Raw genomic sequence first — 4,360 nt, 5'->3', positions numbered from 1 at the left:
TCCAGCGGCCTGTGCTCCTCTTGTAGATATCAGCATCGCTATAACTGGGGGCATTGCAGTTGAGTCTGGCAGCCTCTGTAGACAAGAACAGGGGAGCAAGAGGGCAGAGACTGGGGCATGGCCCACTCACACAGCCTCGTACCTCTCGTGCTGCCCCGTAACAGGAATGCCTGGAGGAGGCCCCATGGGCTTGGTGTCAAGGCACTTAGAGCCCAAAGAGCTGAGGTCCCACAGGGGAGGGTAGGAGGAAGGGCCTGGCTGTGTGTGTGTGTGTGTGTGTGTGTGTGTGTGTGTGTGTTGCTTCTTTGTCCCTATCAGTAGACCTAGTGTCCCATAGTCACCTGGACTGGCTGCTGATCTTTCCCCAGCCTCTGCCTCCTGCCCACCCATCCTTCCTTGGTCAGTGTTCAGGCTTCCAGATATCAGTGGACCTCAGAGAGCCATGTGTGGTAGTCCCACGTGCTGCCTGAGGGAGGCTGGGGCGGGACACTCTGCTTTTCACACCCCAGCTGGTTATAGTTAATCCTAGTAAAGTCTAGTACCGTCCTTTTACAGAAATGCACAGTTGGGCAGACTTGGAGGCCGGAGTTTGGCTCCATACCACTCTCACGTGCAGCTTTCTTTCAGAACAAGCTACCTTGTCTTTTCTGTGATGTTCTCTCGCTGAGAATGTCAGCATGGCTTCTCATTTCCCTTTCTCTTCCTCCTCACTGACCAAGACTCAGTATCAGCATTGAGTCCTCCCCAGAGCATCTCCTGTGGACTACCCTGGCCTGTGTAATGTGCTTTCTCTGGGCCCCCCTGACTCTCTTGGTCCTGGGCCGGTTCCTGTCTCTTGTTTCCACTGGGTGACATTTTGTACTCAAGGTTAAGAGACTCTGTGTCATCATTCTCTATCTTCCCCCCTCCAGCTCCAGGTTTGGGATAGAGCATGATTTCAGGAAATATTTGGTGAATGAGTGAATGAATGGACAAGTGAATACTCACATCTCCTCTGTCACCTTACTCCTTTCTCTCAGGGCCCTCTCAGCTCATTGCTCTGTCCCCCTTTTACTTTCCAGGTTGACTTGTCCAGGAGGAGAAATCCCGCCTGGGAAGCAAGTGTTACAGCCCCTGCTGTAGGAGAAGTCCCAAGCTTTGGGAAGTTCATGCTGCTAGCCTGGGTGCACTTTGGTGTGCTGATACTTGAACATGCTTTTTGTGGTGGGGGAAAGGATTTGAGTTCAAGCAGCTTAGATATTGAGAATTAGCCTCTGGCTCCCAGAAAAGTCAGGCCTGGCCTCTCAGAAACCCGAACAGCAACCTCCAACTGAATGGTAGCCATTTTTATCCTCTCCAGCCAATATTTATGGAGTACTTTTTGTGAATGGGGCACTGGGCTGTGGCCGTAAAGATGCGGAGCTCAGGTGGGAGGGAAGAAGTGGTCATTAGGATGACCCTCTGGTGAGGGGCTTGGGGGCTGGGTAGAAACGCCCTCTGAAAGAGCTAGGTAACACAGGGAGAGGAGGAGGTTGAGAGGCAGGCAGTGCGTTCTAGTAAAAATACTGGCCTTCAAAGGACAAGGACACAAAGCCCAACAAAAAACGCTGGGGGTTTCAAGTCATAAGGAGTAGTGAGGCGTACCAGTGTGAGTTTCTAATGCCCAAATTGTGGTTTGAAATAGGATTTTCCACCCAAAGAAACCAGGGCTTCTTGGAGAACCGGCTTGAGAAATGTCCAGGTGTGGGCCAGGAAATGTATAAATTCAGCCTGAAATTTCCTGTCACGCCAGATGGTGAGGAAGTTCTCCAAATGACTAGGATCCTGTCAAAAAGACTCAGGCTGATTGGTACAGGTACCCTGTAGTGAAGTGTGGCATTTCTGCTAAATCCCACTTGCAGAAAAGTCACACCTATTCCCCAGCATCTGTGAATACCGACTCACAGCTGCCTTGCTCGCAAAAACTCAGCTGCAGAAACAGATTCACTCAAGATGACACCCCTTCACGGGGAGTAGCCCATAGTAAATGACTGGCAAGCAGGGATAGGAAGGCCCAGCCTCTTTGCCTCCTTTTGGGACAACTTGGAAGGGCTTCTTTAGGATCAGCTGAGACCACAGTTGCAGCTGCATGGCAGCTCAGCTTCTCCCATTGCCAAGTTCTGCCTCACATGCTCCCTGCCAGGTGTGAGTCCTCCCAAGAGCACTCCTCAACAAACCCTTGCATACAGGTCTCTCTCAGAGTCTGTTTCCAGGGAACCAATCTATGACACTTGGCCTGGCCAAGGTAAGACAGTCTGACTTTCAGTAAGTGTTCGTTACCTATTGCTGTGTGACAAACCACCCTAAGACCTGGTGGCCAAAATCACGAGGGTTTCTTGTGGTTGATATGTTCTATGAAGTAGCTCTGAGCACTGATTAGCTGACACTGAACAGTTGCTTCTCAGGGAAATGCAAGATTAGACTCCTGGGAACCTCTGATCACAACATTTTCAAGTGATCAATATGGAACCTTATTTTATGTTTCTTTTTGGTTAAAAACACCTTATTTAATGTACTCTGTTGATTCAGTATCATTGAACTCATGGCCAACAGCAGTGTAATTCATGCCTGTAAGACGCAGACCTAACCCATCTGTTTTCTCTGCAATGCGCATCCCAGGCTGGAGTCCTCAGGAGCGCTAGACAGCACTCCAGCAATATGCGTGGGGCCTTTTTAAGCAGTGAAATCACCAACAAAAAGCACAGAAGTGCAAAAATATGGCACTGAATAGACTGGGAATAGGAAATCTGTTTACAATATGAGAGCTGAAACGAGAAGGCACGGCAACATCTTCTCTGACTTCAGCGGAGAAAATTGCTTGCATTGTTTCTACCGAGAAATGTCCTGTCGTTTTTATTTTTCTCCTCTTACTTTTTCATTGGTTTTGAGCAATTTGATTACCTTATACTTTGGTCTCATTTTCTTCATATTTCTTTGTTTGGTGTTCATTGAGCTTATTGGGTCTCTGGAGTTACAGTTTTTATCAAATTTGGAAAATATTTGCCATTATTTCTTTAAATATTTTTGTCCCTTCTGCCCTGCAACACTTTGGAAGTCCAGTGACACATGTATTAGGCCCCAGCTCACAATGCTCTGTTTCTTTACGCTCTCTTACCTGTATTTCATTTTGGATTTTTTTTAAAAAAAATTGTCATGTCTTTGAGTTCCCTAATGACTTCTTCTAAATGTTTATTATAGTGTTAATCCCATCATCAGTATATGTTTCTCATCTCACACATGGTAGTTTTCATATCTAGAGTTTGATTGGGGTCCTTTTACATCTTCAGTATGTCTACTTAATGTTTGAGTGTGTATGTATGACTGCAGTTCTAATGGCTGTTTTACTATTCTTGCCTGTGCATTTAACATTTGTGTCAGTTCTGGGTTAATTGTGATTGATTGATTATTCCCTTTATGGGTTGTATTTTCATGCTTCTTGAATGGTGGTTATTAGTGATTAGATACCATACATTGTGACCTTTACCTGATGTTTGATATTTTCCTAGAAATATTCTTGGGCTTTATTTGGGGATGCAGTTAAATTACTTGGAAACTGATATTCTCAGGTCTTGTTTTTATATTTCTTGGCAGGACTGGAGTGATGCTCAGTCTAGGGACTACCATTCCCTGTCACTGAGGCAAGACCTTTCCTAATCCACGATGAAGTGTTCTGTGAATCTTGAGTTTTTCCACTCTGGCTGATGGAAACAGGCACTATTCCTGGTCCCCTGTGGCCACCAGGCTATGTTACTCTAATCCTTTCAAGAGGTTGTTTCTCTGGCTTCAGGCATCTTCTTCTTTTTTTTATTTTTTTAACATCTTTATTGGAGTATAATTGCTTTACAATGTTGTGTTAGTTTCTGCTGTATAACAAAGTGAATCAGCTATATGTATACATATATCCCCATATCCCCTCCCTCTTGCGTCTCCCTCCCACCCTCCCTGTCCCACCCCTCTAGGTGGTCACAAAGCACCGAGCTGATCTCCCTGTGCTATGCGGCTGCTTCCCCCTAGCTATCTATTTTACATTTGGTAGTGTATATATGTACATGCCACTCTCTCACTTTGTCCCAGCTTCCCCTTCCCCTTCCCGGTGTCCTCAAGTCCGTTCTCTACGTCTGCGTCTTTATTCCTGTCCTGCCCCTAGGTCCATCAAAACCATTTTTTTTTTTTTTTTTAGATTCCATATATATATGTGTTAGCATACAGCATTTGTTTTTCTCTTTCTGACTTACTTCACTCTGTATGACAGACTCTAGGTCCATCCACCTCACTACAAATAACTCAATTTCATTTCTTTTTATGGCAGAGTAATATCCCATTGTATATATGTGCCACATCT

This window comes from Monodon monoceros, unplaced genomic scaffold (assembly GCF_005190385.1).
Source record: "Monodon monoceros isolate NGI ecotype Baffin Bay Population unplaced genomic scaffold, NGI_Narwhal_1 Contig3728_ctg1, whole genome shotgun sequence".
NCBI classification, from domain to species: Eukaryota; Metazoa; Chordata; class Mammalia; order Artiodactyla; family Monodontidae; genus Monodon; species Monodon monoceros.
This window is presented reverse-complemented; position numbering follows the sequence as displayed.